This window comes from Dermacentor variabilis, chromosome 4, assembly GCF_050947875.1.
Source record: "Dermacentor variabilis isolate Ectoservices chromosome 4, ASM5094787v1, whole genome shotgun sequence".
Taxonomy (NCBI): Eukaryota; Metazoa; Arthropoda; class Arachnida; order Ixodida; family Ixodidae; genus Dermacentor; species Dermacentor variabilis.
The window spans coordinates 122,067,638-122,089,757 of NC_134571.1; positions in this window are offsets into that span (position 1 = coordinate 122,067,638).

The window sequence follows — 22,120 nt, forward strand, 5'->3', positions numbered from 1 at the left end:
AAAGGGGTCAGACAAGGAGACACAATGTCTTCAATGCTATTCACTGCTTGCTCAGAAGAAGTATTCAAGCTATTAAACTGGAAAGGCCTAGGAGTAAAAATCGACGGTGAATACCTCAACAGCCTTCGGTTTGCCGATGACATTGCTCTATTCAGCAACAATGCAGACGAGTTACGACAAATGATTGAGGCCCTTAGCAGGGAGAGTGTGAGAGTGGCGCTGAAGATTAATATGCAGAAGACATAGGTAATAATAAATAACTTGGCAAGGGAACAAGAGTTCAAGATCGCAAGTCAGCCTCAAGAGTCTGTGGAGGAGTACATTTACCTAGGTCAACTAATCACAGGGAACCCGGACCACGAGAAGGAAATTCACAGAAGAATAAAAATGGGTTGGATCGCATACGGCAGACATCGTGAACTCCTGACTGGGAGCTTACCGTTATCACTGAAAAGGAAAGAAAGGGGGGGGGGGCATTTTACCGGTGCTGACATACGGCGCAGAGAACTTGGAGGCTGACAAAGAAAGTTGAGAACAAGTTAAGGACCCCGCATAGAGCGATGGAACGAAGAATGCTAGGCATAACTTTAAGAGACAGAAAGAGAGCGGTTTGGATCAGAGAGCAAACGGGCGTAGACGATATTCTAATAGACATCAAGAGAAAAAATGGTGCTGGGCAGGTCATGTAATGCGCAGACTAGATAACCATTGGACCATTAGGGTGACAGAATGGGTACCAAGAGAAGGGAAGCGCAGTAGAGGACGGCAGAAGACTAGATGGTGCGACGAAATTAGGAAATTGGCGGGTGCTAGTTGGAATCGGTTGCCGCAGGACAGGGGTTATTGGAGATGGCAGGGAGAGGCCTTCGTCCTGCAGTGTACATGAATAGGCTGATGGTGATGATGATGATAAAACATGATATTTTCGTTTTCTAATAATTTGTGGTTTTGACCATTTTTATAAGCACATCAACGACCTAAATAAAATATACGCTGACGGCTGTCAATACAATTTACCATTTTTCTTTTAAATGCAATAAACTCCATCAAAATCGGTACAGCGGTTGTCGAGAAAAACGATTTCTCCTTTCTCATGTACACTCATATAGGAGAGCCCCCGAGCTAAAGCTTTTTCTTAACGCGAGCGCGCTGGGAGCGTCGCTACGAAAGGTATTGAGATGTCGAGCGGAAGCGAAGTCAATAATCGACATGCGGGCGGTGCTAACACTTTCCTGTAGACTGAACAGCATCGTCGATACGGTTAGTTAGGAGTAAAACTGAAGGCATCTTCTCGCGTAGACTTCAAAACATACAGCATCCGCGCACTCTTTCAAGCAAACGTAGCGCTTCGAAACGCTTCATGTGTCTCATTCATTAGAACCCTCATTGTTGCGCAGACAACAACAGAGGTTCCGATAAATTATTGTGCCACCGTCTAAAGCAATCACAGGTCATGAAAAGCTATCTCTGTTTACTTCACTACTAGCGTATGCCTAGTAAATAATAATGCCAATATACGCGAGAGAAAGCTGCAGAACGCTATTTTTACGTCTGCATTCTTACGCAATTCACTTGTGGGAGAACGCAGCTAGCAGTCGCGGCCGCTCTGGCTCATCGCCAATCGGGATAAAAAGATTCGAGACTATTTATGCGATTACCATTAATGAAATATTTCAAGGACTTTCGCTCTGTCGGTATCTGTCTAACCTCTTTTACGGCGCCGGCAGATATACGGTGCGACATTACTACAAGGTGCGACTTTCATGGTGCGACTGATAAAATTGAAAACGCGGTTTCTTCTAGCCGACAAGAAAAAGCTGGAAGGTGAATAATCGTCTAGTGCAGCTGAAATCGATGAAAGACAATGTCTTCGCTCGGCGAATAAGGGGAGAGGAGGAAGATTGGGTGCATGGGCCATATAATTTATATTTAGCGCCGCAGTGGAGAGACAACATTTAACCCTTAACTGGGGTTTAAATCGCCTTCTTTTCGTAATTAGTTATCGTCATCATTGTAATAGCAGTAATACTTTTAATCAATTATTATTATTATTATTATTATTATTATTATTATTATTATTATTATTATTATTATTATTATTATTATTATTATTATTATTATTATTATTATTTAATTATTTTGAAAAGATATATACACCTGAGAGGCTGCTTGAGTAGGAGCAAGCTGACCGTTGCCACCGGAAGGCGCCCAACGCCTGCCTGCGCTTCAGAAAGGAGGAGACAGAAACACATAAATGGAAGACAGGAAGAAGGGGAGGAAAGAGCAAGACGGCACATCTCAAAGAATAATGCAAAACACACACAGTACAGGTCATGCAAAGTAAGGCCGGTCACTTCAGGTCGTGCACGGCACTCAAGAATGTTAAGATGCAAGAAATAGTGTCTGAAGTCTTGTCATTTGAAAAACAACAATAAGCTACCAACGTGAACCTCAGTTAGTTACTTCTAGAAAACCAAGGAGAGCGCGATGAGCCTGATCGCGCTGAGACGCGTAACCACTGGGGTAAAGGCATTCATCGAGTGCCGTAACACCGCAGGCCAAGGAGATGGGAGTCCCTCCCTAGCGACCTGCGCTGCGCACTGAATGCCAGTTATTCCAATATTAGGTGCTGATGTGTCTCGCAGCCACCGCAAGGCGTACACGATGGAATTCCCGTACGTACTTATTGCTATAAACGTTCGCACACGTTCACACAGTCAACCCTTAGCCTGAGTAGTGCTCTAGAGTGAAGAGGCAAGCCCTCGACCGCGAACGTGGGGCTGGAACATTCCATTTCCGACGCGCTGGTCTGGATGCTGCTTGAGTGGGCAGCGACGAATCAGCAGACAAGCCTCACCAAGCTTGCACAAAATTTCTGGGCCGACACAGTCGTTATAAGCGCAAGTTGAAGTCAGCAGATCAGCGTATTCATTTCCGGCGATCCCTACGTGTGAAGGTATCTACTGGGTAACGAGAGTAACGAGTAACGAGGTAACAAGGGTAACGGGATGTAATTTCGTTGGCAGAGTCAGTAATGCTGCGCACAACTGGACAATCAATCTGACTGCGTTGTAATCTGAGAAGGGCAGCGCGGGAGTCCGCACATCCCCACATTTAGATGGCAATCTTCGATGCGTTTAACTCCTCTTGCACATATTTCAGGGCAACATCAATCCCTACTCGTTCCGCAATTGTTGACGAGGTTGGATAGAGTGTGTAAATGAATGAATCAATAAATAAATCATTCAATGAAATTTTCATTATAGTGCCCAAGAACAGCTACGGGGAGCATTTCTACTGGTGCACTTGAAAAGTAACGCACGAGATACATTTTACAGTAAAAGACAAAAATGCAGACAAAACAATGTGAGGTGTAGAAACAAATAGAGAATAAAAAATCGGGCGTAAAGAGGAGACAAACGTAGAACGTGACAATTCTCACAGGACACAGGGAGTGAGCTCTGTAATATGTCAATACAGGCAGAATACTTATTACACGTCTTTTGAAGCCAAGCCGTATGACTGTGACTACCGCAACAACGCATAGAAAATTGAAATTGAACATGAGCAATAACCTTTGAACAGTGTACGGTGTTGTGGATCCTTATTAACCCATGAAGGCCCAAGAAAATTCTACCAGTTACATTTTGTTGATTTTTTGTGTCAGACGATCTTTTCACACTGTAAATACATTGTGAAGTGGCGCTTTATTCTTTGAAACGCCAGAATAGTGTACTTCATGAAGTATGCTGGGCCTTTATGGGAGGAAAACCTGATGCAGGTCACGAAATGTATATGCTATATCTTGGAGCTTCTAAAAACAAGAAGGCTCGCAGCGAAGAGTAAAAAAAAATTTGTTTAAGCCGGCATAACCTTCTGGCAGCAAAATTAGCATTTTAGTGGGAAATATTGTTTGTTGTGGAGGTGCTTTTACTTATCAAGTGTGTAACATGACTTCATCAAGTAACAAGGAAAGGCTTTCGTGTTGCTTTCAGAGGCGCGCTCAATGCAAATATATTATTGACGTAGATCTAGACGTGATAATTGGCGACGAATACAGACATTCAAAACTAAAGCCTTCAGCGTTTGATTCAGTGGTAATTGAAACATTCAGGAGACTGGTGACACCTCCAGTGAAAGTGGGTTAACCCACTTTGTACTTTGTACTTTGTAATTCTTGTACTGCATTCCTATTGTATGATTGCTAGGTCTCATTTTCGTTAGAATTTTCTGTCATTTCAAGACGCGGTGTCTACGTGTGGTTCACCAATCTGGGCCTACTTTTATTGCCTAACTCATGTCGATTGGCATAGGGATATACATTGTCTTTGTTGTTTTCTGTTCCCTCTAACTCATTTTCCGATTTCTAATAAAGGATGCATGGATCACCTTTCTTTTTAAACATTCTTCACATGATATATAAATGGTTTCTATTTGTCCAAATGTACTCTAACACTGCTCGCTATTTTATTGACTGAGAAGACAAGAGCATCGTCATCTTTGTCGGCAGCAACAAAGGAACCAGGAGAAATAATAGCAATGTTGATGTAATTCTAGATACATTTCTTTCCTGCAACAGTCACTGTAGTTATTGTAGCCAGGAAAAAAATATTTTGACGAAATACAGGTAAAAGAAAACATCGCGTGTGCTTCGAGATCAAGCACACTCCTCTACCATACACATAGGCCTAGTGCACTTTAGAAAGTACGCCTGCACCCATTTTCTTGAGACGGCATAAATATGTCTTCTATATGTAATGTCATACGTTCATCGTGTACATATTTCTTTACTGAAACTTACCTAAAAACTTCAGCTTCGATAAGCGTATGTTATGCTTGACAAAAAATAAAGAAGCTGCATGTAGAGCAGCACCTGGTATGTTCAGCACTTTTCCAAGTTTGGCGAAGAATAGATCAAACACATCATGTAGCTGACAAAAAACTACAATGCGGTCGTCTTCGCAAGACCTTTCTTAGCAAAATGGCGTACCAAGAGACACTGTGTGTTTTGTCTTTAATCATTTACAAATGAAAATGGTACGTTACTTGTAAAAGTACGCGGAACGCGAAGGGGTTAAGGAACGAAAGGTCTCATTTACTATGTCTTGATTTTAGAGGTACGAGTCGAGGTTCACCTGAGAGGTCTGAACCACGGTTGCCAAAATGGCACAAGCGACGCTTAAAAATCGACATAAATATTTCATGGACGCGTTCAATGAGCTCAGAATTCGATTTTCCGGCCCAAGCTACAGATGCATGCACTTGTTGTGGAAGGCCCACGGTAGAATACAGTTTCACCAAGGCAGCATGGGAGTGCAAGTCGTGGAAGAGGTATGCACGACCACATACGTACAGTGCTCACGGAATGAAACGCAACAGGGAACATTTAGCAGAACCCTGGATACGGGCAAAGTACTCGATAGTACTACCTCGTGTCGCTATAAGAATATGGAATATGGAATATAAGAAATGTGACGCGGACTCCGATCCAAGTGCACATGCCAAAATTACGTCGATGTGACACGATATGCAGCCGGTGGAAGTGAAAGTATGCGCATAGTTAGCCTTAAATTGACGCGTTTCATTTCGTAGGCACTGTACGTATCTCAGACCTAATCGCTCAAACGGTTTTGACAACATGAATCCCAGTCCCATAAAAACTGCAGCTTCGTTCATTAGCATTCCTCTAGCGCCCATATGGAACTGTATGCTGAGATCAGGTGCTTCCAGACTCTACAAAAATCGCGAGAGTAATTATTATCCATAAAGGAGAATATATTAATGATTTTAATAACTACCGCCCAATCTCTCTCTTACCTTTCTTCTCCAAAGTCGCCCAGCACATCATTTACACGAGGCTATCAAATTTTATCCTTAAGCGCAATGTAATTACAGACGAGCAGTAGAGCTTTTGAAAACGAAAAAAAAAATTGCACTGAAAAAGACATCCCTGAAAGGATCTTGGATGAGCGGCTTTCTACATATGTATATTTATTGATTTCAAGAATGGGTTTGATTCTATTTTAAGCACGGCATTCTATTGTATAAAATAGCAAAGTGTGGTGCTCGGGGAATAACTCAGCAACACATAGACGTGACCAATCAATGCCAGTGTAGTTAAGGGAACGAAATAAGTTCGCGAACAAATGACGTAAAATATGGCGTACGGCAAGGTTAGATGCTGGGACCCATCTTGTTTCTGCATTACGCATATGACACCAATAACGTTCCTTTAACACAGCAAGTCATTCAATATGCAGACGACACAAACTTAATTTTCGGAGGAAAAAAACAGTCATTGCTTGGAGAGAGAATGCAGCACCTCGCTCGCGCAACTGTTTGCTTGGATACCCGCAAACAAACTGCAGTTGAATGTCCGTAAAAGGAAGTATATCATTCTTCCAGCAAAGAAAAAAAATTAATACGTCCTTGAACCTGCAAAAAGAAAGCAGTTAGTAAATGATTTTAAGTTCGCCACCTCGACATTGCGACCTGTCGTGTGCGTCCGCATCGTCGGGTAGTCCACCTGAACAGAACGAATTGCGCTATATCGCACATGCGATAAAAAAGAATGTGTTCGCATGAGAGAAAAGAACAAGAAAAAAAAAAGCAGGCCTATTTCATATCGGCAAATATGGCAAGTGGGGAGTAGCAAATAGCAGCACGTTGCTGTGCAAACTGAGTGATCGCAATCGTGCCAGTTCCACCCCTTATTCCTCACCGCCATCCGCCATTATAACAATTTTACATGCAGATTGAGGAAAACGCTAATTGCTTTGACAAAGCCTTCAAGTCTCTACGAACCAAAACAAACTAGATAAAAGAAACACTATTGTACCCGGCAACATCGATCATGATTAAGGTGAGCAATTAAGCTTCCTTTAGCAGCTGGAAAGGTGTTTTGAAAAGCGAAGCAAGTACGCCTTATTGAGGTGGAATGTGACATTTTAACTCTAAAAATGTTTTTCGCCTCCTTTTTTCTTCTTAACGTCTACTGCAAATATTACTATCATTTGCGTATGGATATATTATACACCGAAACTAAAATTTTGCATCGATTAGGTATTGTTTTGTTGTGTCTATCATTACAATGCGGTGTGCGAACTATTGGTGTTCTAAAAAAGTTGTTGCACTGTGCTGCGAACTTTATCTAAACCATCCTGTGTGATACGCAATTCTACACTGCAGGTAAAGGAGTCCCCGTCAGATGCTGTGTGGATTTAGGTCCTGTATCTTCACTGACGTGTACCATGAAGAAATCAACGAATTAAAAGAAATCGAATGAAACAGCGCCCTGCACGAATGTCGAGGAAAGGAGAACTTGCACCTCACCCCCCCCCCCCCCCCCCCCCAGCTATCAATTCAGAATAAAACAAACGAAAAAGGTCTTTTCATGCCTCTGCGATCACCTCCCGCGCAATTTGCGCGGGGTGATCTCGAAGGCCATGGTTTTTTACACTTAGTGCTAGACAGGCTCACCAGGTGACGCTAGTGCGTTGCTGCGAGTAAAGCCCCTTGATAGCTGCGAGGCCGACTTGGCGCTGGCGCTGCTGGGTTCTGTGACACGGGCGTGGGACGATTTTCGGGTAACAATTGAGCAACCGTGAGCAGGCCGAAATAGTGTTGAAGTTGCAAGTGCATGCAGCGTTATTGATTTGTTTCGTCTTTATTTGATTACTCCGTTATCACCAGGTGGGGCTAATATCATCTTGCACAGAATAATTATATTGAGAAGGAAGATTTTGAAACAAAAATTGGGAGGCGCTTTTCCAAGAATACCATATTATAGCATCGCAGATAATTTTTCATTCGGAGACTGAATGGCCGAAAGTAGGGTAAACACAATATTTTTGTTCTTTTTGATGCCTGCCAAACAAGAACAGCTGCAGCTTTCCCGAAATAGCCGCCAACACAATTTGCAACAGAATATATGCCAAAAAGCCGAAAATAAAATTATGCGGATCCAACGTACTTATTCGAATCACACTGGAAGCGACGCTTTGGTGTAGCGAGTAACTAAATGCTCTACAACAAATGGTGATGCGTATAATTATGTTTACTTTCATCCTATGCAGCGTGTAGTCTCACGTAATGTTCAGATTGGTGCATCACAAAGGTCACAACTGCAATCTCATGTAACATCTATGTTTAAGTACACCACACCGTGCACAAGCTTTGCCGTAGTCACACCACAAATCAGGAGGATGTAGATTGTCAGACGCCTATGCAGTGATGTCGCTATGGGACGAAGGCGACGTATGTGGCTTATTGAAAGAAGAATGATGACAGCAGGTGCATGCACAGAGAAATGCGACAGATATCTAGCTAATTTATGGATTACATACGTCTTTTGTCACAGTGGCACACAGATAAAGGAAGCTTCACTTTTAAAAGATGGTTCTTTAACAATAAAATTTCAAGCAGAGTTTCGAGATACTGTGCTTGCATATGAGAGCAGCGCAAGCGCTCGGAAGCTAGGCACCGATGACCGCGCAGGCGTTTGCATAAATTTGCAAAGGCGCGAAAAAGAATCTGGATTTACATGAATATTGGGGACACAGCCTACAAGACTTATTGATAGTCTGTACTCGTTTTTACAATCGACTCAACGTTTCATGTTTATTCAAGGCGCACGGTTCAGTTTCGTAAACTTCCAGAACAGACTGAACGTGTACTCTCGGCTTCAAAGGACTGCGGGTCATGAGTTTAAGGAAAAAGCACTTTTGTTTCCCTAGTTTGACTTTGCACAGTATGTCAAAGTATAGAACGGTGTGTCGCCCATTTAGTTTCCAATGAAAATGACTAGGAGAAAACCTTGCGAAGGGATCCTTTAGCTTCCATGGGATTGCGGGTTGGCACATGGAATTGTGTAATCATTGTACCTGTGGCCTCAAACGTCCTTGTGAGGTTGTTTATATTGATTTACATTTGTGAATTTTCAAGTAATCATGGTTTTATAAACATAGCGGGGCAGTAAGTCTCCACACAAATACATAATCATTGCGAATTTTGGCATTCATGACGCTTCATTTTGGTAGAAATGAACCATTTGAAAAGTCACCGAGTCCTTTGAAGCCAGAAGGACGAATCATGTCGAAAAACTTTCTTCAAGACCAAAAGGAACAGGGACGATCAAGAGAGGAGTACTGCCTCCGTCATACTTGACCCCAACACGTCTAAAGCGTCATTTAATTGCTTCTCCTGCGCATGATGCATGGATATATCTGGCTGGAGTGCCGTGTACGGTGCTAACCTATATATAGTACGTCTTCCTTCCTAGGCATCCGACGTTTACTGATTAGAGCTTGCGCTTGGTAAAATTAAGTCACTCGAGAAGTGTCTTCATTATTCGGGTTAAGTGTGACGGTGGCTGTACATATATCGAAAAATGTATACTTGTGTTCTTCCGTGTGTTTATCGGCCGACCCTGTCTTTCTTTAGTGCATAAAACGATTTTCAAAAAGAAGAATCCCGACCACTTAACCCGACTCTAAGTTATCTTATCAGGGGGAAAACAAAGTTTATGTAAATCCCTATTCGGCCCACAATTCTCGTGCTGGGTGACTTTCAGCTTCCGTAGACACACGCGACAGAATTCCCAGCTTTCTAGAGTAAATTTCGCGGGAAACTCTGTGGTATCGACTACGTGCACTGTCGCTGCACGTTCCAATGTCCAATTTCAGGTTGCCTGTCCAGGAGGCGAGGAAACCGACAGCAGCATTGTTGCCGGTCCCAATGTACCAAGTAAAATTTGGCGCCGATATATAGTATACGGACAGTTGCTCCTGCGAAGAAATCGTTTGGTCTCACCTACGTGGTCTCGACACGAGCGAGTGGCGCAGTAAGTTGGCATGGCCCAAACCAGGACGACCTCGTTTTCATACGTTTCGCTAAGCGGGTACAGGAAGGGGTCGAACCATGCTTTGGAGGCTGCTCACTAGAGGACGTTTCCCCGGTGTTACCAGCTCACAGCTTACAGCAATCCAATCAATACAAATCCACTACTTATAGACTTGTTTTGACAATGTTTTCTTCCTGGGAACTGTCTTTAGCTTAGTTTTGCTCTTTTAACTTAGCTAAAGCTTTTTTGATTAATCGGCCCATTCCGGGGCCAATGTTCGCGTATTTCTCACTTACTAAATCAGAAGACAATGGTTGCTTCGAATTTCCGAGACGACATTAGCTTTGAGAGAAAGTTTCCCGGCGAATGCATTTAAGTACAAAACCTTTTGTTTTTTGGAGATATATATGAACTATGCCACGTCGCACTTGGTAATAAGAATCTCTGAAATATTTCTCGATCAGGAGGGTACGGCTGCGGCGTACACTTTGCGCGCTCTCGGACCATGAACTCCCGGTAATCCCGGAAGGTAAATGCTCATTTGGAAAGATCTCACTCTGGAGCGCTCTGTTGGCTGTCAAGTCGGCCTAAGAAGCAAGTGCAATGTTTTACGCATTACAGAAGATTCTGAGGCTCGTCCTCAACAACAGTTAGAAAGGAAGGGCGTGGAAAGCCATCAAGGGGTTTTTTTTTTCTTCAAACGGAAGTAATTACCATATCTGAGCGATAATGTTCTGCGCTCCATCGGTGCTGTGATTTTGCGTTGTTGTGGATAATACGGATTTCGGATAGTCAGAATATTTACTGAAGTACTTGACATTTGCACAATCAATATTCTATATAATGTATCGGTATCTTGAAGGATGCATGTATCAGCGGATAATTTAATCCCAGCGAACGGAGCGACTTAGCGACATTGTGCGCATGCAGTTCAGCCAATGACAGTGTGCGTTCCTTCATGTGCGGTTGCTCACGAGGGCATTCTATTCGATGCGATTATGCCGAGTTGGAAATTTTGCACCGCGTGTAGCTGCAAGGTGTGCTCCTGAAACAAGGGCCTGAATTCACATAAAGCTCTGTCAAAGGAATATTTTATCGGAAGACGTTTATGTGAATTCAGGCCCTTGTTTTGCATCTACGAATAATATTCGTAACTGCAAAAATTCTAATCGATACTGATGCTAGACAAATTTATATAGCGCGAAAAAAAAAAACGGGATTTATTTAACAGGCTTTGAGGCGAGCACTAAACGGGGAACAATGTCCTTCTTCTCTACTTCCTGGTTCGATTCATTGCCTTCTTCTTGCGCTAATGTGGGCACATTTACTGCAATACATCTCCTCTCCCAAGCGAAGCCCGTCGAGCGAGCCACTTAAGTTCTCTGACTATAGAGGGCTTCAGCGAGTGACGTGTGCCTCCTCAGTCTTCTTCGAGCATCGTCCAGCTGCGGTGAGGAGTTCTCGCCGATATCGTACATCTACGAGATGGTCAATGACCATGAAACGACTTCGACGTCACTCCGACGCTGGTGCAACAGCGTATTCATGACGAAGCTAGATGCAGTGACGACTATGGCAGGCGAGGACATGAGTACAACGGAATGACGATGACTGTATGATGACAATGGCGTGACAATGACTGTATGACGAGACCTCTAGTACGACAATGATGTGACGACGGAGGCATCACGAGAGTCGGATGTTGAAGCTGGAGTGACGATGATGGCATGATCACGACGGCAATACGAGGATGGTTTGACAATTGAGGCATAATATCGTCTGCCTGATGATGAAGGCATGACAAGGGCTGCAGAATAATGATTGAATTACGATGTTATGATTGTAATACAATGACGAAGAACGATTGACGTCAATGAAGCAAAGAAACCGGCACGACGACGACTGCACGACGACGATGGGCGGACGTTACTGAAGCGATGACAATGATAAAACGACCGTGTGATGACGATGGCGTGATGACGAGAGTCGCATGACAAAGGTGGAATAACGACGACGCACTAAGCACGACAGCATCACGACCCCGAACACATGCCTAGTGGCCCGAGCTATTAGACAAGCTGGACCACTGGGCCCGAGTTGAAGGAGTGACGACTGTACTATGACGAGAGCCAGATCACGAAGCTGGAATAACAACGATTGAACGACCGCGCCGGCATCACTATGGCGGTGTGACAACAAATGCATAACGTCTGTATGAGCACGATGGTGTGATGACGATGGCATGATGAGTGTTGCATGAACAAGCTGGAATGATGACTACACAAGAACCACGACAGCATCATTGCCCCGAACGCATACCTAGCGACTCAAACTACGACACAACTTGGGCCACTGGTTGAGTGTAAGATGATAGATAGATAGATAGATAGATAGATAGATAGATAGATAGATAGATAGATAGATAGATAGATAGATAGATAGATAGATAAATAGATAGATAGATAGATAAATAGATAGATAGATAGATAGATAGATAGATAGATAGATAGATAGATAGATAGATAGATAGATAGATAGATAGATAGATAGATAGATAGATAGATAGATAGATCACAACGGTTGAAGTAGGCAAAGAATGCTGTTCGCATTATGAGCAGACTCACACATGGAGGCTGATGTTTATTGCACAGCCTTCCCCATTCCTTGGACCATGACGAAGTGGGTGTTGTGTGGAACGCTACTTTTTGACTGCGTATTTCAAGCCACTTTGTGGGAGACCACACTCTCTTAACTACGGCGATAGACGTGGTGTCACCTGTGGGGGTTCTGGCTCCTTCCACGTCAAGAGCAGCCGCTCTGCTAAAACAGTCTGCTCACCCAAGTGACACCGACAGCGAAGACACTGTGATGTACTCAGCGACCAGTGATGAAACTTTGGATGACAGTGACTTTGTGCGCGCTGCAAAGCACAAAGCATTTGCTGCCTAAATGATGGCAGTCCCACTTTTCTGCGGGGATTGACATACGGCAGTTGCCTGGACTTAACTTTTCTTTCAAGGTGCCTCGGTGCCAGTGTGATAGGGTTTCCGGACAACGAAACGCATGGTATTGACCACGTTCTAGCATATGCTAAAGTCGAAGGAATAGGCAAGTCGCACTGTACCATAGTTCTTCGACGTATCGGCTGGCCTAAATACACGTTGCTCATGGAGAACTGTCAAAAGATTCAGCACTATCTGCTTGGCAACATCGAGGAGCTAATTAACGACACTGCTCAAAAAGCCACGAGCATTTTTAGGTCTATTCCTAATTTTCTTAATTCGAAGCAGAGCTGCAGCGGCTCCAAACATTTCGTCGTCACGCTGAACGACGGTACAGACGCGCTAAGTCCATCTCGACTTAAGGGAGGTGAGTTGCGCACAGAAGAATATATACCGTCCGATCAACTTACTGCAATCTCTACGACGGAAGGCTTTCTATGATTCTTTTGATCCACATAAACTCCTGTCACACATATGGAGAATAGTGCGTGGTCTTCGAACATCGCCGCAACAACGCCACCCCTTCAAATGTCTGGCTCTGTGCCAAGGTCGACGTAGCGAAGGACTTCTGTTTGAACGTTGCTGTTCAACAGTCCTCATTCCTCCCACATGATCGCCATTACTTTCCAATCTCGCGGGATTCTCTTATGGACAATCTGTTTTTCATCAAGAAGTTGCAAGCGACGTTGACAGCGTGTAGCCGTTCCTTATCACCTGGAACTTACGGGGTAACAGACGCAGTTCTTGGCAACCTCGGTCGAACAGACTCGCATACTCCTCTGGACGTGTATAACAATTCATGGTGTGAAGGAGTGGTTCCTGCTGCATGGAAGTCCAGCCACCTTGTGCCTCTGCTCAAACCAGGCAAATCACTCATACATGTGGCTTCTTATCATCCCATTGTTTTGGCCAGTTGTCTAGGAAAGGTGATGGAGAGAGGGGTGCTGGCACGTCTAGAGTGGCATCTAGAACATTACGAGATATACCCTGACGCTATGGCAGACTTCCGACGCGGACGCCCTTCCATAGACAACGTCATTGATCTTGTCTTGTCTGTTCAGTACAAGAACAAAAGCCTTACGGGACTGTCAGCGGTGATGTTCCTGGACGGTAAAGGCGCTTATGACGATATAACGCATCAAGTCATCCTGGACGCCTTGGGTAATGTCGGCCTGGGTGGTCATGTTTTTCGATGGATATTTAGCTATTTGAAGGACAGGTCATTCTTTGTGCAAATAGAGGATGGTGTGTCATCACAATACAACACCTACCGTAGTGTATACCACAAGGCGGATTCTTGAGGCCCACTCTATTTAACATCGTGCTCATCGACATGGTTCATTCCCTTCTGCAATCCGTCCATTTGTCGATATATGCTGGCGATATATGCATTTGGTCATCAGGAATGACGCGTCCCCAGGTGCGACCAGACTCCAACAATCGGCCACGCTAACATCAGGTTAGCTTCGAGCAGGAGGTCTGGAGGTGTCCTCCGAAAAGTGCTGTATGGTCGCTTTCACGCGCAAAGAAATGAGACTGTACATTTTCAGAATTAAAGGACTGCCTGTCGCTTACGAAAAGATGCACCGCTTTCTGAGAGTAATAATAGATCAAGACTTCTGCTAGAGTCCTCTACGCATGACCACCCCATCAATACGTACATTCAAGTCGACGCCGTAAGGATGCATATCAGGCACTTCACCTGACTTCCATCGCACTATTCGCCTCCATTCCTGTCGCTCGACCTCTTCAGCGTTTAGCACGATTATTGACGCCAACCTCGGAATTTTACCGCTGAACTTCATGCCTGCAGCATGACTATCTCTACCGCTGTGGTACCTGCATCCACTCCAAGCCCTTCTTATCATTCCCGGCATCAAAAAGAAAACAGAGATGTCATGTTTGGCCCCCAAGACAATCGTGCTTTCATTCCTACGTAAGAAGCACAGAGAACGCATTCACGTTTATACGGATGGTTCTGTCTCTTCCAAAAGTTCAGCTGGAGCAGTGGTGATCCCCGCAAAATATGTAACCATCCAATTCAAGACATCTAACATTACATCATCGAAGGCTGCAGAACTTGCAGCTGTCCCTCCTGCTCTGGAGTTCATTGGCCACAAATCATCACAGTTGCGGTCCATTTTTTGTTACTCGAAGGCAGCTCTCCAGTGTCTGCTGTCGCCTTGCAACTCCGAACCTAACGGGAAATTAGTCGCTGACATTCGGCTACTACACCATCACGGAACCGACAAGTGGCACAACATCATCTACGAGTGGATACCGGGTCATTGCGGAATTTCGGGAAATCACAGTGCGAATGACGCTGCCTGACTGGCCCATGATGGCACCCATATTATACAAATACCACTGTCTAGAAGAGATCCAACCACAAGGCTTTTCTCCTTCACACGCAAGATTACGCAGACTCTGTGGAACACCAGTGAATTCACCGACGCACGACTACACATATTGGATCCTCGTCTGCAACTACGTCTTCCACCAGGGTTACCATGAGTGGAAGCAACACTTTTGCGCCGCCTGTGGCTCGGCGTGCCATTCACGAACGTACGTTCCTTTCGCATTGAAATGGCCGACAGACCTGCTTGCGACAACTGTGGCTGCGAGGAGCCTATCAAGCAGCTCCTCTGTGACTGTCCTCGTTACAATTAACCAATAAAAGTGCTCGCGAACACGCTCTAAAGACTGGACGATCGCTCCTTCACAAAGAAAAAAGCTTCTAGAACACTGGTCCAGACGGGTTCTGCACTCAAGGCCTTAAGGGCTCGTGAATTGTGCGACCGTCTTTGAAATTTGTATTTCGTAGCATCGCGTTATGATGCGAACTTTTTCCACTTTAATTTTTATTTGATTCTTGAATCACTTTTATTCTCTTTAGCCTTTCCCCAGCACAGAGTAGCCAGCCGGTATTTGAACGGTTAACCTCCCTGTCTTTCCTCCCCTTCTGTCTCTCTCTCTTTCTCCATACCTTTATTTCTTCCGCTACGTGACAAGTGTTTGAAACGCAAAGCCTTGCAGCTTCGTTACCGGTTTCGCAGAACGTCCTCGGCAGTTTTATTGAGCGCTAACGCACCATGAGCGTGCAATATATTCAAGAACAAAAGAAGAAACCTTGAGCTGATTTCGTTTTCTCCGCTGACTTTGAAAGTACCTTTCTTGCAGGAAACGGCCCCGAGATTGTAGCACACGGAAACAAATTCAACGTGGAATGATATTTCTGCCTGAAGCCGTAACATTGTCGACAACGCATCGTCGGCGTGAAACCTTTACTGAACGTGGCATCTGGAAAGGAGAAGAAAAACAAAAAAAGCGTTGCGCTTTCGAGTTATTTCTGACCGTACAGCCAGTAAAACCACACAGCACTGCGCTGTTCGCCTATACTTAAGTCAGTAGCCTCGTTTGCATAAATGCGACAGTAGCCTATCGCATCTTCTAGTGCATCATTTCAACTATTATGATGTGTGACACATACCGACCCACATACCGAATTTTAAACGACAATACCAAGGGCAGCTTCACTTCCTTTTCTCTGTACATAAAGGACTTGTTCTATTCCATACCACGAACTGATCTCCTCTTGTGTGCGGAAAACGCTATTAGACAGTTTTAGTACTGTGCCATGACGCTAAGTACGCAGCACGCAAGTGCTTTGCGGAGCGTAGGAGCGCGTGCCGCATTAGGGCTTTTAGTACTGCGAAATGCCTTTACGTAAGCTGGCGAGCGTTAGACGCCGGGGGCGTCGGAGCGCATTGGCCGCGCCTTGGCCGCGCCCGCCAGTAAACCGTCGATCGAACTAGACGCTGTTGATCTCGCTAACGTGATGTAACGTGTAGGCACGTTCCCGCTTCGTCGAACTATATTTAGGCCTTTAAGAGACTCTACTTTTATTACTGATGAAATACACGAATCATACCGAGAAAAATAAAAACCGGGTACTTCCTTTCTGAGGCTGGCACGGTCATTTGCGACGAACTGCGCCAAAAGCAGGTCGAGCCTTTCGCGCAAACAGCACACACTGAACACTTTCTAAAAAACAAAGTTCCTATGTTTGCTATGCATTCCCACCGTGCAGGATCCGGGAATGGCTTCTGCGCGTTCACTTCGCGCAGAAAAGCCAAATCGTAGGCCATTGAAAAGTACAGCCTTCCGCTGGGCGCCTTTGACGTTGCCATTTTGGGAAACTCTTTTTCTCGCGCTCTCCCGAACAAACGAAAACCACGAGAACAGCACGCAAGGCTCCCTACGTACGCACGCAAGAATCGGCAGCAAAACTGTGATTTACGAAACAAGCGTTTTATTGGGCGAATGTGTGCCCCCAAAAACAGGCTACACTCAAAGAACAACGATAGCGGCGAACACAGTCGGCGATCGTCGAAAATCTGATCTGCCGGTAAAGCGCGCCGGCTTTTATACATGAGTCATCGAATGTTCCAGAGTAACCGGTGGTGCTGGCGTGTCTTCCATGAAAGTTCTACACAATTCGCGTCGCACATGCAATCAAATTACACCAGCTTTGGTGACAACAGACAGCAGATAGAACCATCGATAACGTTCGAGAAACTTTCGATACATGCGGGCGCGACCCGCACTGAGCGATAACCTTTATCAGAGGGTGAAAAGTGGTCATCCGGAAAAGATAAACAAGTACACGTGTGACTATTGACACTCATGGTGTAGTGAAGTTCCATGCTGAAACAGGTCTTGCCTCCCGAAACTTCTTATAACTTCTCAACTTTTATCGTTCGTCAAAATTCGTCTCTTGGTTTCACACTATGTTCATACAAGAGAGAGGCGTCTGCATAGGCTCTTGCATGACGCCTTGTTTGAGCGACTTGTTTCTGGCTCACGAAGACGGAAAAGTGCGCTCTCGATTGGAGGAACTAGGACTAACCACAATATTCCGGTATGTTGACGCCTACTTGGTTTTATTAGACTAGGACAACGGTATGTCTGCAGCCGCGACGTCCGCTGTTCGGTTTGCAATGAATTCCTCACCCGCAGTGGTTGCTTAGTGGCTGTGGTGTTGGACTGCTAAGCACGAGGTCGCGGAAATCAAATCCCGGCCAAGGCGGCCGCATTTCGATAGGGCGAAATGCGAAAACATCCGTGTAATTAGATTTAGATGCGCGTTAAAGAATCCCAGGTGGCCCAAATTATTCCGGAGTTCCTCACTACGGCGTGCCTCATAATCATATCGTGGTTCTGGCATGTCAAACCCCATAATTTTAATGAATTCCTGAGGCCTGCTGTTGTAACAACTGAAGCACTCGTTAAGTGGCTGTCTGATTTTTGGATCTCACCTCACTTTTGCTAGTAAATAGATATATTGGTGTTACAAACCGAGAGGCAAAAAACCCATGCTTGCGTATTCATCACCTCATTCAAAGTTGATTAAGCGAGGTATCATCAATTTGTGCGTCGAAAACTCCCTTTTGAAGTCCTGCCTGCACTTGGCTCACAGAAGTTTCGAGTACTAAGTTTCACTTCTCTTAGAAGCCTCTTATCCGTTGCATGTATTGTGTGCTATGGCAGGCAGCAATCCTCTGGGAATGCCGAGAATGCCATGATGGTGCGCAAAATCACCGAGGAATAAATCAATGATTCCTTTCTCTACTGTTGTTTACACTTTATGTTGAGGGCATAGAAAGACAAGCGCAAACATTGAATTAGACACTGATTTATCTCACACGTGTATATGGGCAAATGGGGCAGCAGACGGTCCCTGTACTTATATATGCGGATGACATAGTGCTACTAGCGGTCAATGCCATGTATTTACAGACACTTGCGAATATGTGTGGCAACGCAGCTACAAATCGAGACCGTAGGTTTAGTGCAAAGAAACGGGGAATTATACTCTTTAGTAAAGAGACGAGTAATTACATGGTATCAATTCAACAGCAAGTGAGACCCATAGTCAAACAATATAAACACTCGGATGTATACATAAACGAAGGAAAGACTTACTCAAGAACTCAGCAAGATAATTTAAGAATGAAAGGGAAATGGAATGCAATAATTATGAAACATCACTTAAGGGGTACAATAAATGGGAGGTGGTGGCAGAAATCTAGAAAAGAGTAATGGTGCCAGCGCTAACGTTCACAAATACCTATTTGTGCTTGAAATTAGACATCTTGTCTGGATTGGAAGGTAAACAAAGACTATTAGGCTGCTGTGGTTGGCTTTGGGGGTCTACTGTAAAACCACAAATGGGGCAGCGCAGAGTTAAATGGAATGGGAGTTTTCTGAAGTCAAAGCGCGGAGCGAAAATTGCTTTGGAGAAAAACTCAGGAACATAGACGAACATAAATGTTGCCGCTAAAGTACAGAGATAGATGTCATAGCACGGACACAAAATGTAGGAAGAGGTAAAAAATTTGGCCACCAGATACAGGGTAATTGAAAGTGTAAATACGCAACCAGAAGTCATCATAAATAATGTTTCCGAAACAGACACAATAAATTATTCGCAAAGGATGGAGACAAAGGAGACCATGAAGATTTACAAGAATGGCAATAAGCAAATTATAAAGGATAACACAAAGGGCGGTGCCTTCGTATTTGAAGTCCGAGCTGGTTGCCTAAGGACAAAAACACCTCGGAGCAAATACTCTCAACGGGGCATGGCATGTGTGCTGCAGTGAAAATCCGACGACAACTCAGCACATCCTAATGTAATGCGAAGGCATTCACCCAGCGACGCTCGTAGGAAACGTCCACCTTCCAGAAGCGCTGTGATTTAAAGCGGATGGAAGCATTAACCAGTCAGCAGTAGAGAAAGCAAGATAAGTTCAGAGTACTGATGGGAAAAACAAAGCAAAGAAAGTCTGATGAGACCGGATCCGTTACAGGAATAGACAACTGTGCAAGGCAGATATAGAAGTTTTAACCAAGGCGAAAAAAGCATAAGGAGATGTAGGCAAAATACCAGACTGCTAAGCATGTATACATTAGCTGATTAGCTCAGGCTGGCAAGGTGACTATTTGCCCTCGTCCCGCTTCAAAAACATGAAAATGATTCATCATCATCTGCTGTCCAAAGCTCCGGTAAGCAGTTAAACCACGAAGGAGATTACGCACGACGGCAGAAAATTAGGCGGGGCATCGAAAGAAGGAAATTTGCAGCCATAACTTGGAATCGGCTAGCGCAGGTCAGGAGTAATTAGAGATCGCTGGGGGAGGCCTTCGTCCTACAGGGAACATCAAAATGCGCCGATGATGCATTACAACATCCGAAACTCGTCAGGAATTTTAACGGACTTCTGCTCTTGGGCCGCAGTTCGCTTCGTACTGCGAGGCCACATTCGCATGTTTGCAGAACGGCGTCGGGCGCCGCCTGGATACCACCGCCCCAACCTTCGCGTCGTACTATATGTTTAATGACTGCCTAGGAGAAGCGATCAACACTGTTACGATGTCAAAGTGTCGTAGGCAGCAAAACCTGCAGGTGTGGATGTTACGCAGTGAAGTTTTCTGTCATAATGTGCGAGTGTCGGTAGCCGTGGCTTCTCTCTGCATTTCATTTTTAGGGCTGCTTTGATACCTCCCTTTGTCCTTGACAGGGATCTCATGCTAAGGGAGAGCGCGTTTCGTCGTTGGCTGGCGGTCAATGACATCGTCGACCAGCGCATTATAGACGGTACCGGCAGCACATTGAGCTGGTATTGAATCTATGGGCGGCATTAGAACCGCAGCTGCAACTGTGTGCAGCGCGATCACATACCGTACCGATGAATGTACGAGTGTTGGGATCCTTGCCTTGCGGCCATATGAACAATACATTATAGAGATTTTTTTCATTTTCGTAATTAGTATCGAAATAAAGACATTCAATCGCTTTGTCATATGGTGGTGGTGGTGCGGGTGACGTTGCTGTAGGCGGGGTAAAATATATATATGCAGGAAAGAGACGACGAACCTTTTGGAAGACGTATTTACTCAATGTTCTGGGCTGGTGGACCAGCCTTCTTCAGAGTACACACAAGCAACTGGAACGGCAATGCATTGCTCCGCAAAGTTCGGGAATTTATATCTCGGAACTGGTGTCATCTTGAAAATTCGTTCCAAGTGGATACACCGTGCGAACTTCACGGCTAGAATAGGTAAATTGCAATATGGGCCATAATGCAGTTAGTTACAACTTACTTGCGATTTTTTATTAATTAGTCGATTTTGCACCTCAAGTGGTTGTGCAAGTATTGTCCGCCCCTTCGAGGAGTTTATCTCATGAACTATATTGGTGCTATCTGCCACAGGCAACATTTAAAAATGTTGAAAGGGTTCGCTGAAACACCCTGTATATATATATTGCCTGGCAGACGTGGCCGGCAATCGCTCCGCCTGAGCCTCTCTTTGTGCGCCAAATACGTCACCATGTGCCCATAAGTCAGAAATATGGAAAGAATGCGTGAAAATTCCACTGCGATTGTTTCGACGGTGGTGCGGTAAACGGGCGAGCGAGACAGCGCTTGTTTGCGTTGTGGCAGACGCCCGCGGAAAAGGAAGCCGTCGAATAGGGGTGCGCAGATATTTGCCGTAAGAGTATAGCCTCCACTAGAGAGGCATCATGTGCGATCAAGCTATCAGTTGACCGCACTTCTTTAATTTCTTGTCGTTTAATTCGAGCTTTGCTTCTTCCTCGCTCTCATATGGTGCCGTAAGCTAAATGCGCTGCCACTTCGGTTGCACTCTTATCCCAGCGTAAGAAGTTTTTGGCTCAGAAATTGCGTATAAACAGCGCAGCTTAGTGAATTGCGCGCCCGGGTGAGCTGCGCAGGAAGGCTTCATTTTGACCTTTCTCGATAATTGTTGCAACGCGCATTCGGCTATTATTAACACATACTACTCTGTTTACTTTAGTTTGTCGGCTTGATCGCTCGTGGAGGCTAAATGTACTCTTAAAAGAAATAATATTTTTAATGCTACAGTTTTATCGCTACATCGAAGTTTAATTGACTTACTTTCTGAAAGTGCCGGATGTGCTAATTTCTGCCAGCATTTGCGTAATGTATGAATCTCATTTTACATTCCCTTGGCTAACAAACGACCAAATGGCTTGAGAGGTCTTATACGAAACTGAGCTCACCGATCTTGTTGAAGCCGGAACGATGTTTCGAAGCGTAATTTAATGAGAGTTCGAATAATTATTTGGGAGATGCAGAACTGTAACGGTATAAGCATTAGCATGCAGCTGGCGCTAAATCACACACACATATATATATATATATATATATATATATATATATATATATATGAA